We start from the raw sequence: 12512 nt of genomic DNA on the forward strand, positions 1-12512 counted from the left end.
TGCTCCAAGGTCAGTGTGCTTTCATTTTAATGCACCTGCACAGACTAATCACTCATGTATGTTATGTCCAGATTGCATGACAAAACCCTTAAGGATATTATCTGATTAATTCCTTTGCCTTTTTTAATTATAAAGTGGGTTTATATGTTTTTATAACCCTATGGGGCAGAATTTTCTCGACACACAAAGGATCATCTATTTAGACATTTAGAATCATTTAAAACTATTAATGAGGTGATCTTGGGGATTGGCAGCTGGAACACACACACAGACTAAAACACCAACATAGAAACACTCACTCATGTAGAGAGTTGACTGAAATGTAAATATCAATATTAAGAAAATCTTGAATTTAGCAAAAACAGTGTGCTGACATCTTTACTTACTTGACTTCTATCCTTCAAAGTTTGACAGTCACTACATTTGCATCCCCATGGGTGCAATGCCAGTAGCACAGGTATGATGTGCCAATTCCTTTCCATCTGCCGAGATGCCAGAGCGAGAGATGAATGGTCCGGTAGAGACGGCTCTGCTTGTTTCCATCTTGTTAGTATGCCTCAGTGAGGCCCACTGTAGTCAGGACACTCACTAGAGTCTGATCTCCAGAGAGGTGAACAAGATAAACATGGCTGTAGAAGGCAGTGGAGACCTTCAGAGCTGCGTAAATAACCCTGAACAGATTAGAGGCCAAGTTTTTCTGGTGTGCTCTTTTTGCAAAGAGGAAACTAGTTAGAGCTATATTAAATTGCATATCAACAAGGAGTGTAATATGAACCTCTCAAATTCTTATGGCTGATTTGTTAGCAAGCACTTGTGAAAAAGAGCATTACTGTTTAAGCATCTGACCAAAAGGGGAATTTTCTTTGCCATTTGATTCCCTGCTTTAGTTACTTCATGCTGGGCAAATAGCTAATAAGTGGTTAGTTATATGTTGCGGTTGGGAGCAGCTGCCTGCAGTTTCCTTTGAATCAGTATTTGCTGTTTACTGGACCAAGATAATGAGATGAAAGTGGCTGAAAGCTGCGTCGACGTGCATCAAAGATTTGTGGTTCAAAGTCGGATCAGTAGTCAGCAGCCTCACATTGGCAGGAGTCATTTGGTTAAATCTTGATAAAAAAATATTGTTCAATGCAACTTTAATTCAAACTGGTGTAGCTATTTAAGCTACAGTATGTACAGTATATTATGTGTTGCAAAATTAATTGAGAGGCAGGTGTCATACCAGGGAGGTGGCCAGTGGCAAAGCCTGGTATAGCCACATTGGACTGATCATTCCCTGCTTAGGTCCCTGTGCTGTAATACAACCAGTTTAAAGAGTTCAATATACTTAAATAACTTATCTTTAAAATAATCACTTAAATACTGTTTTACAAGCCTACTTTCTATGTCAACCCTTAGAATCCAAAGATGTGCCTCATCAATATCAGACCACTCTTTACTAAAGCAATGTTGACCTATGTCCTCATTAAGCTTTAGCACTTCTGTATGAAACCTGGATAAAGAAGGCAAACATGTAAAATATGTAAAAATTAAATATCCACTCACATTGGAAACAACTGTATTGTGTCCTAAACTGTCTCCGATTCTTCTTTTTCTATGCACCCCATAAGCGTATCTGATTATTCTCTCTGCAAAATCTGTTCAAACTGATTTAATTTATTAATATTAGTCCAAAAACTTCCTATATTGAATATTCTTGTAAAGTGTAAAGAAATGGAATATATCAGCCCTAGAATAATTGCTACCTATTGTATAGCTCGAAATGTCAGTTTAGATTGAGATGACTACTTTGTGTGATTTAACTCCATGGTATGTTTTGGGGTTGTACTTTGTGGTGTTGTTGTAGTGAACTGCATTATATTGAAATGTGTTTCTAATGTTTTGTCAACTTCATTTATACGGTACATATTTGGGAGAAAAATATTTTATACACTTTACAAGATAAAGAAGTAGTGGCTGCCTCACCTGACTGGTACTTGTTGTAAAGGTAAAGAAAATCTAATTAACTATCTGTTGCTTCTCCTCAAGGATTTTCTCACCCATTTTAATCCTATTTTGCTTGGTCGGTATCCTCTCATAGACAGTACTTGCCCGTAAGTCATATACTGTATATCCCTCTGAGATCACTTGTTCACTGAATGTTCAAACCAGCATACATGACAATCTCTCAGTGAAGATGATCGGCAGCGACATTCACCAACCAAGTGTCCCAAGAAATCGGGTCTATATTGGACGACTCCGCACCTCATGGTTTAGATTCAGTGCCTTTATTCCGTACCATTGCAGGAAGTGCTCTGCTCAAAGACTGGAGGTCCTGGTGGTGGATTGATGAGTAGTGCATCGACCTGCAATTAACATTAGCCCTTTTATGAACCTTAACCATACCGAGCGCAGATATTGAAGAAAGCAAAGAAAGGTTGGCAAAATGTTGGTAGTGGACAAAACAAATTATTTAGGGATTTGCAGAATTGTTCAACGTTAGCATTCTTATGTGGCGATGGGGTTGCATTTATAGATGGGATTGGTTTATATCCTTTTCAGTACTGTTTCTTCACAGCTGCCAACTGCCCTGTACAATCAAAGTCTTTCACTGACAGCCACAAGGAGGCTTCTCTGAAGTTACACTGAAGCACCTGAGAGTTAAGAATGTCAAGGCGTATTGGCTTTCGGCTTGATAAACCACCCTCAGATTTTTACGTCACCTTGCAACGATGCATTAGTAATTTCAGCAGGTCTGTGGCTTTAAACTGGACCACTTTGTCTACATCGGGCTCCTGCCACACCAAGTTTTATTTAAGTTGAGAGTTCCAGTTTCATGAGTGAACTGAGACACGTACCCCGTCGTATTAAACCACTTCATCACAAACCATCTAAACTATTATCAGTGTGAACCATAGGGAATATATAAGAAAGCTTTAGACTACTTTCAAAAATGAAATAACTTAGATTTATATTTATTTTAACTATTGTTCTGGCTACGCATTTTTCATAGTTCCCATCCGCTGGTTATTGTTAATCAATCAGGAAGTGGAACCCTACCATACCAGAATACCGAATCTTATTCTGTATTTATGAGCACTGTCAAAATGGCACAAGAGACAATATGTACGCTCAAAAGTGTGGTCCTTTGGGAAAACTGCAAAAAGTGTGAAGCTTTTAGTCTAATAGCAGGATTATGCAAGCTGAATACAAAATAGTGGGAACTGAATACAGAGTGCATTATGATACATTTGTTGCTGCTTGAGCTAGGAATAAATACAGCGAATAATGTTCATGTTCAATATATCCTTTGCATGTAAATTCACACCAGAGAGTCTTCAGGGTAAACTCCAGCCCTGACCTCCGCACATGTAAACACTGTGTAAGGTGAGAATAGTTAGCTCAAACAGAAAAAGTATTTCCCTTCGGATTGCAAGAATTGGCACATATTATACCATTCTGTAACTGACATATGTAGGTGATGACTGTAGTTGTACTTTGCATCACCCACGCGGTGTAAGTGAAGTGTCAACTCACATCTGAAAAGGTGAAGCGTCTTCAAGAACCTCAAGCAAGTCCAGTTGCCTTCATATAGCTCTTAGAAATACCATGACTTGGAAGAATCTTCACAGACTCAATTCAGTGTGCTTAAAGCAAAGGTTAAAAAACAAATAAAGGCTCATAAAGGAATAAAACCTCTTTTTGATGCTGTTTGGCCTTCCCAATGTACTTTGAAAAACAAGAGCAATTAAACTATGACAGATGGTGGGGGAAAGGGATCAGGTTAGTGTAGGCAGACGCAAATCCAGATCAAAGGCTTCTCTCTCGGCAGGTTTAGCAGCAGTCACATCCATAACCTAGGACAGCTGGTTATGATTGAAGAGGATTAGGGACAGCACACATATTTCATCAGGATTTGTCGTTGTCAAATTCAAAAACTGGATTGCTCTAAAGCCACTCATTTTAACTGCTAAATTATTTCAATTAATATGCAGCTTCTTTGCAGTGGAGGTCAGCTGTGCCAGCGTCCCAGGCATTTGGCAGAGCAGTCATCATTACCCTCATATGTCCTTCAGGTTTAACAGTGCAGGAGTAGAAAGAATGGAAACCATCTGTTTTCATTTCAAAATGACACACATGCCTCTCTTAGACGTACAGTCAATCAAAATCAACATACAAGGACTTAGAGGGTAGGTTTAGAAAAAACCGCGACCTTGAGTCTGTACAGTGTAAAGAATCTTTCATTGTCCAGAGCTGTCTGAGTTCTCTGTGAGAGACATTTGACTAGGCTGAGACAGACAACTAGGGAAAAGATGTCTATGTTTGTTTAATGCAGCTTTTATCATCTATTAACATCACTGCACACTGAATAATGGTGGATCATTTAACCCAAAATGAAGATTTTTACCATTCCACAAGTGTAAATCAGGTCAAAGTCAAATATTAAATAGTAAAATGAAATAGACCAAAATTTGTTCAAAGCTGTTTTCTGATTTGCTCTCCCTTGCTGTGCTTTGTCAGAGTCGCTTCCGCCCTTTCAAAATTTGAAAATGAATCCCCGAACACAATGCACAAGTAACAGAATTTACACATTTTTGGGCCGCTTGTTCCCTGTAGTTGATTCATATTATTTTTTTTACTTCAGACAAACCCCACCACAGTTTATTTGGCAGGTGGTTTTGTGAGACTGTTATGACAAGAAAATCAGCATTGGCCATATGTTCCAATTTTTGACTGTTGGTAGGAATCAGCCAACACTGGTATCTCTTAATCATGGCCACAAAGGTCTCCTAACCTTGAAGAAATTTGTTATTTTATATATATATATTTATACCTCAAAAGTGTGTATGTGTGTATATATATATATATATATATACATATATATATATATATATATATATATACATATATACATATATTTATATTTATGCATATTTATAAATAGCTATATTAGGACCAAGTGTGGACATACAGAATTATGGTTCTGTATAATTTGATCTTTAAAAAGTGTAGAAAAGAGAGGAGTACCTGCAGCTGCTGTGTTGTTTTCATCCGGCCGGAAAGGCCAGGTGTTCAGTCTGAAAGAACAACATGGGTGAGCAGCTTCTTGAGTCCTTCAGCAGCACATGAGCAAACACACACATACACACACACTTTCTCTTCTGTTGTCTCTGGCTCTCTCCTCCTTCCCCTTTCACTCGCTGTGAATTTTAAAATGAACAAACTGGAGGTCATCCAGGACTTTAAGCTACACCTCTCCATGCTCTACATACTATTCATATGTTCAAATATGTAAGCAGTCTGAAGGCTAATTATGTCTTCTTAGATGGAAAAAAAAGGAGTGAATATGACATTAAAATAATTAAAAGAACAGTGTTTGTTAATCTAAAATCCTAGTTGGTTTGGCTGAGAAGTTGAACAGCTGTGAAATTATAAGATCATAGTTTATAATGTGGTGCACTGCGGAGAAAATTGTACTAATTTAGATCTAAATTAGTATTCTATGCGGTGAACAAAGTGTCAAAACTGAATGGAAAGTGAAAATGGTAAAAGGAAACCCTCTGTGCTGCTTTGTTCGTTAGGTGGGATGCAATTTGCAAACTAACAAAGTAGGTTGAGAAAAGGCCAGGTGGGGAAATGCTACAAATGAATTGTGATAGGCTGATACTTCATTTTGGACACCCATTTTGTGATGAGTTACAAGGTAATGAGAGATACCCATTGAGGTTTTGCTTTGTTTTTGCATTTGGAATATACTGTTAAAAAATGCTTGTCTGTCAAGGTGCCACTTTAGTCGGTGAATTTGCTTTTTTGTCAATCAAATACTTGTATTTTTGTGCTATTTTGAACATCAGCATTGGGAAAAATATAATATGTATTATATGTGTAGTTTCTTATATCACAGCATATGGTCCAAGGTCATAAATACTTATTTGACGAAGATAGTGAGACTTGAGGGGGCCTGAGAATAAAGCAGCTCGTGTGTGTGTGCTGTTGTAATGAGCTGATAATATGCCTAACCCTGCAGAAGAAGCTCAACTGATAGAAAATGTGGAACATAAATGTTATTTATGCTTTGGAGGGGAATGGAGGGTAGAAGTTAATCATGGATATATTTGGCTTTATATTCATACAGCGATGCCCCCTGTCCTCAGTGGTGGGCTGTGACAACTGGTTATTCATTTAGCAGTGACACTCCATCGCCAAAGAATAATTGCCTCCCCTGCCAGGGATAATACGAGATTAAAATATTAATATAATTTAGTCAGATAATGCATGCAGAAGTTTTTTTTATTTATTTATTTATTTTTTTTAGCATGATGAAGTGTCCAAGGCAAAGATATTTTTGGCTGTGCAACCTCTGGCCAAACCAAAACTTACTCGCAGCACTGTGTAAATGGAAAATAAATGAAAAGAGTTAAACTGTCTTGGATTGTCTGTTGTTTGTCAGTTGGACGCCACAAATTAACAGGAATCTTCTGCCGGTTGATTCATGGAAGCAGGGACACTCAGGGGCAGGGTGTTGAAATATAACAGTTTGAAATTTCAACTAGTATACAAGTACATGCTGAATGCCTTTCTTCCAGTGTCATAGATTCAAGGATGCCCAACCCACATGGTCTTATAAAACACTATCTCTATTAATACACAGCAGCGAGAGTACATGTTATTCACTGATTAATTGGTTTTAGCTTCTCAAATGTGAAGACTTCCTGCTTTTTTTGTCTTATATAATAGCAAATTGAATTTCTCTGGGTTTCAGACTGTTATTCAGAGAAAGTAATTTTTGACATTTCAAACAATGAATGAATTAACTGACAAAATATTCATCAGATTAATCATTAATGAAAATAATCATTAGTTGCAGCACTACATATGAGTCAAAACATAGTATATCAGATATAATCTTAACCAATTGTACAGTAATCTACATTCATCTGTCATGTCAAACAGACACAGATGTCAAAGAAAATATTTTCAAAAAAACCAAAAAGCTTAACTTAAAGATCAGGGTACGGTGGACAGTGGAATATGAAATACATTTCACTGTTAACCTCATTCAGATTACATAGGTGACACTTTTTGTCCTTTAATGGGACTGAATGACGTTGTCCAGTTTCCAAAGCCAAAGGCAGAATGCCAGCTCTTAATGTAGCACAGATAGAAATTTCTGCTGTGCTCAGGTTAAGGGTAACATATTGCTCTGGATGGTGAAAGTCCTTAGTACACACAGTATGTGGTAGATATATTACATTGTGTCGGTACAAAAAGGCATGGTTTGTAATTTCAATACGTGTTAGAAGATAATTGAAAGGAGAGAAGCCTGAAGCTGCATTTATTCCTGCAGAGCTTAAATTCTTTCATACCAGTATTTCTACTGGTGGGTGACAACTACTCATTAGGGAGGGAATCAAATAGTATGGGTTGTAGAGTAAATTAATTTATTAATGTGACATTCTTATCCAGGATGACAGCAGCAGTGGAAAAACTTGAAGTTTATACATTTACAGCACCCAGACCCAGCTGCCCATGAGTGCATCCTGCATCATGTGTCTCCTTTTTGTGGACCAAAAGTATTGGTTATTCAATGTAACCAAAGATGAAAACAACTAAGAACTAAAGCTGGGGTGCGGGATTGTGAACAACACCTCATGTTAAAAACAAAATGAAACAAAAACCTTCCCCAGGACCTGCTGAGCAAACATGAGGGAAAAAAAAAACAAGTCTACCTCAACCTCTTGTTCTTATTTGAACTTACTCATGTTTGATATATGCCTCGTGTAATTCCATGTTTGAAGATGTGGTTTCTTTTTTCAACAGACTTTCTGCCTTCAAAGTTTTTAAAAACCTCAAGTGGTCTTTCTTTGGTGACAGGGACAATCTGTAGAACCAGTGGGAAAGATAATGACTGTGTAGCTGAAACACTTTTGAACACTGTGAAATGGAGAGTAAATCTTCTGTCATTCATTTATTTTGTTGAGATTAGGATGCACATTTGTAATCAGCTCTAGAGATTTATAATTTGGAAAAAAAAAAAGATGCCTGATCTCTTAAATCCTCTCCCAAAATGCTTTGAAGTCAGTGTGTACACAAGTGTACAGTATATACCCTATGGAAAGATTTTATGTAACTGTTAGAAAGGGAATTATGAAACAGCTAAATGCAAGTTGAGGGCATCTCAAAGTGAAAAAGAAAAATATTTTATCAGCGGGATGAAGTCAGAGGAATGCACTGTAGTTAATATGAAATGAATGTGGGGGTGGGAACCCTTCAGCGATCCAACTGAGGACATTATCTACTTCATTAATCCTTACAGCCCAGCACACAACACAGTGGACTACATGATCAGCATTGCACTTACTCAATACTTACTCACCTTACAACCGAGCCGTAACAGGGCATAGCCTGACAACTGTCATTCATACATTGCAAATGTCATTTAACTTTTCCCACAGAACTACCGTGTTTTTTTAGGCTCAAAGCTGTCAAAGAGAGTTGAAAATGACTTTGAAACATATTCTCCTCCTCTAAGGCTTTCGGGTTGATCACAAAGCTTCTCCAGAGTTTGTTTCTGGAAGGCAGCGCACTCTTAAGTAGATGATACTGAGTGATCCTGGTAGTTGCTCACTGGGAGTCAGCAGGGGGAGGAAATTCATGCAGCCTATCTTATCTTGTCTCCCAATCGCATCATTACTGGGCTCTATTGCTGATGGTACTCATTGCCCAGTAGTGCAATGCAGCACTGATCAACTGTTTGCGTGCCCTCGCTGGCTGTAAACCTACATATAGAAAGTGACCTGGCATGCCACAAATCAAAAGAAAGCCATGACTTGTTATCTCGTGGCTGCTTTTCCCCAGCCTTTGCTGAGGAGCCATATCTCCAGCTTTGAAGTCCGAGCCACTGGCGATGTCTCAAGCGCTGCTGCCATCAAGTGAGCGCCTCTTCATTAAATCCTTGAGCTGCTTCTAATTACGGGTTGTATCAGGAGGCCCTCGGTGCTGGGCACTGGGGCAGAGAACAATGTGCATGACACAAATGCCAAAAAATCACAGGGGGGGCTGGGAACACAAACCTCAACAGACAAGAGAAACTGTGCATATCTTACAGCTTCTCCGTTTCAAGACTGGACTTTAAAACTGCAACTCATAATAGTCATTAACACAGTTCTTGCCATAAATATCATTAGAACAGCAACGGGAAATAGAAATCAAAACAGATGGATCTGATATTCAAGAGAGCTTACGTGCATGCTTCAGCTGACGGTACTTTTTGTCGGCCGATGTTTCCAAGTCCGCCTTCGCTGATGTTTCCCCGTAAGTTAGAAGAGCTGCAGCAAGGGATTGTGGGGTGGATTTCATCTTCGTCTTTCATCCTGAAACTCTCAGTTCCCTTGTCACCTACACTCCTAGCTGCTCTATTTATAACTTGTAACCATAACAACTGGTCTTTTCTCTTTGCCAAATGAAAAGAATTCCTGTCACTAGGTGTCTTTATGCTTCAGATAAAAAGAATGTCATAGTACACCAAAAGTTTTGTCAGTGTTGTCGAAACCGATGTTACCCTTATAACTTGTTAATGGTGATAACTACAGCTATTAGCAGGGATTTATATTACAATCTTATGGAGAGAACATCCCAGTGAAATCTTTATCATTTGAATCCCAAGAACAAATCTGTAGCACTTTGTTCCTGTGTGATCAGTACATTGTCAGTGTTGAAGGGTGAGAGATGAATGAGACTTTGAAGAAGAGCATAGGCATTGTTGCCTGAAAAGTTTCATCTGCTTTGCATCACTTTTTAAGATGGAGAAGGGCTTGCAGATAGTTTTCAAGCTCAGATCTGGTGTGCCTCCTTTCATCAGGGTTTTGATGGAAACAAAACGAAAAGTCTAATGCATGTTTGAGAGTTTGATTAACAAACATGCACCTTGTGGTTTGTGGGGGGATGAACACAATGGTTTTATGGCTTTTATTTAAGCAGCTCTTTTACGTGTGCACAGTCATACGCACTCACACACAACTCCTCCCATCATGACATGACACAGTGAAGCAGGTGATGCTGAACAGAGTCTGAAATCACTCTGAGCCTCAGTGTATGCAGCTGGGGAGTAATGCAAAAACACCAAACGCTGGCAGTTCACCATCACAGGAGCCGAGGGTAACAGGCGTTTAGCTGACGGGGGGTGAAGCCCTTGTTTGACATCTTGCTGCTCCCACCATCCCAGATCCTTTAGTGAGAACTAATTGCTCCCGGAGGGACCAATCCCATGGTCACACCTAAATGAACCCGACCCAAGTGCATTGTGGGGTGGGGATGAGTTTGTCTCCACTGTCTAACATTGCAATTTCGCGGGCAACCTTGTCACAGATCCGAGATCAGCTCCACAACATGGGATTTAGGGGGCAAGAAGGGTGTAAAGCATGAGTCCTTGTACTGAGAGAGTAAACCAAAACTGTTTATTTGCAACAGCTCTGATGGAAAATAAATATGCAGTGCAATTTTTCTTGTGGCGCAACAGCGGGGGATTAAAAATGATTATCAAAATCTTATTATTTCTGAATGTGCTCTGACCCTGTTTGTAATGTAATTTGGAGCGCCTTAAAAGATTATGATGAGATGAGTCGCGTTCCAGTTCTCAAATTAAGGAACAGAGTGGTCTGCAGAGGGGCCAGGCTGAATGTTGTCCCAAAAAATACCAATTCAGTCCATTTCAATGCCAGTACAAGGTTGAACAGTTAAAGGCCCAAACTGTTATTCCAAAGTAAAAGGACATTCGAAATATTTAGATACTGAGCTAAATTCAACCGTTCGGTTTATTTTAGATGAAAAGATGTTGCAACATCTCTAAAAGAAAAAAACAAGAACTGGTAACCAAACTCTTATCAAGAATACTGTATGTGAAGTTAAAGGTGAAATCCGCTGACATTATGTACTTCAAATAAGGGTTGCACTTGATCTGATCTTGCACTGGGATCTGTTTTGTCACAGATACTGATCTGATTAAGCAGATCTGCTATTGTCCATAATGTGACTGACTCTTATGCAGTTTCTATGTCAGTGTCATTAACTGCATTATAAAAAAGTGTTTCTGCTATTAGTTATCTGCAGTCACTCTCTGAAGGCTGCAGGCTTTTAATGCCACATCGATCCCTGGTCTCATGTTACTTTACATAAAAATGATTCCAATGAGTTCCGGACAGTAAGGTACACCAATATTAAATCTGTAACAAAGAGAGCTCTGGTATTGGATCTGTACTCGGTGTCAGCTGATAAGTTGAGGTATCAGAAGAGAAAAAATTGAATTGTCATGTCCCTACTACAAGTGTATGGAGTAAAGTTTGTTACATAAGACTGTTCTATGTAAATCGCATGTATCTGCATCTTAGTTTCGAGCACTGCATTTATTGATTTCCATGTAATGGACTCAGGACAAATTTTCTTGGAAAATCCAAAGGATGCTCACTCCCACATTCCTAAGGAGTGTGAACACGTGCCTAAGTGCGAGCAACAGGATGCTGACTGCAGTTCACTTAATGGCCACCAGTGTCATTAATCCCAAAGGTTTTCTGAATACAACACATAGAACCTTTAACTGACAAAGATTTGAAGATTGCTCTCATTTGTAAATTGGATGGCCCAAATGTCACAGCCATGTTCTTTCTTTTATTTCTGTAGTTTTTTTTGTACTGAAATGAAAGGGGACATTTTTAGACTCAACTTTATCTTTTCTATCGTTTCTATTGGGTGCACAGAATATCAGAAATGTTTTTTACCATATGTTTTTAAACTCTTGAGAGTTTTGCACATTTTTGCAACATTTGCATTGCACAATAAGAGGAACCATGTTTGTAAAATTAAATTCTTTATTCCTTTTTCTCCCCTCTTGCTCAAAAGCAGTAGGGGAATGACGCAGACATCTGATGGCAGACCTTCAGTCTGTCATCAGTGTAGGGAATAATAGCTCTAATAATAAGAAAAAAAGAGAGGAAAAGAAAACATGAAGTGAGTTCAGTCTTCTCCATTCTTCTTGTTAAATGCCGTTGGTCTGCACAAAATCTGTTGGGAGAGTGCAGTGATAACTCCATCGTTTAAATCTGTAGAGTAAAAGAAGAGGTGATATTAAAACAGACATGTTGTTAGTAGGGCTAATTAGACCTGAGGAAGACCCATTTTTTCATTTTATTAAGCTTTTCAAGGACATAGAGTATGTATTTGTGGAGAAGCTGAGCTGGGGGAGTGTAGCTGAGCTCTTTGCTTGCTTTCTGCAGGTAAATAAATCTCCACTTTAAATTGTATCAGCTTAAAATGGAGCAGCCTCCAAAAATCTCCCTTTCCCTTTCCCTTTTCATTTCATTTCATTCCTCTCAGTGCTCTAAGAATCACTACAGCAATAAGCATAGGAGGATACACAAACAGGATTACTTAGTGTGGGCATGCTGAAAATCAATTCAGTACTGTTTCAATTGTACAAGCCAGTAAACGTAATTTATTTTCTCTGAGAGCCACGCATGCTGTACATAAGCCTCCAAAAA

Source organism: Xiphias gladius, chromosome 1, assembly GCF_016859285.1.
Source record: "Xiphias gladius isolate SHS-SW01 ecotype Sanya breed wild chromosome 1, ASM1685928v1, whole genome shotgun sequence".
Lineage (NCBI taxonomy): Eukaryota > Metazoa > Chordata > Actinopteri > Istiophoriformes > Xiphiidae > Xiphias > Xiphias gladius.